We start from the raw sequence: 811 nt of genomic DNA on the forward strand, positions 1-811 counted from the left end.
CACACACACACACACACACACACACACACGTCCCCGTCCCCGTCCCCGCCACTCACCATCCCGACTTGGAATTATTTGGCCGTTCCTTCAGTGTCACTGGCTCAAAGTTCTGGAACTTGCTCTTTCACAGCATTGTGGTGTCCCTGCAGCACATGGACGGCAGTGGTTCAGCAGGTAGCTTGCCATCATCTTCTCAAGGCCTGCTGGCCTATCTAGCAACACCTGCATTCCATGAATGAGTAAAATCACTCAATTGAATCTTCTCTCAACTGAGCATCATGCAGTTATATCCATTTCCAAGTAAGGACACCAGACTGTACGTAGTAGTCCAAATCTGGGTTCACTAAGGTCCAGTATAATTAGCAAACTGTCGCTGTTTATAAGTGCTTATTCCCTTGCAATATACCTCCCCTACTTGATGAACCTGCATAACTAACTGTGATTTGTTTGCCAGGCTTTTCGATCCCTTTATCCGCACTTAAATGATCAGCTTTCTTTTTGCCAAAATGGGCAAGTTAACATTTTCTCACAATGTACTTCATCTGCCAAATTATTACTCATTTATTTACCATATTTATATCCCTTTGTAGATTGAGTCCTTGTTCTAACTTTCATTTCTACCTGACTTTGTGTTATTAAAAACTACATTTTGTCTCTTCATTGGAAAATAATGGGTGTTGATTTGAGGCCACAGCACTGATCATGTTAAATTTGTTATATACTGCCAACCTGAAAATCATCCATTTATGTCTCCTGAGATAGCAGGAACTGCAGATGCTGGAGAATCTGAGATAACAAGGTGTAGAGCTGG

General features: G+C 42.0%; 1 protein-coding gene across 4 annotated transcripts in view; it reads left to right on the forward strand.

Moving 5' to 3' along the window:
* Positions 1-811, forward strand: part of LOC109923450 (cell division cycle and apoptosis regulator protein 1-like) — a 55,140-nt gene that overhangs the window by 37,386 nt on the left and 16,943 nt on the right. The gene's annotated exons all lie outside the window — the stretch shown is intronic.

Source organism: Rhincodon typus, chromosome 40, assembly GCF_021869965.1.
Source record: "Rhincodon typus isolate 14 chromosome 40, sRhiTyp1.1, whole genome shotgun sequence".
NCBI classification, from domain to species: domain Eukaryota; kingdom Metazoa; phylum Chordata; class Chondrichthyes; order Orectolobiformes; family Rhincodontidae; genus Rhincodon; species Rhincodon typus.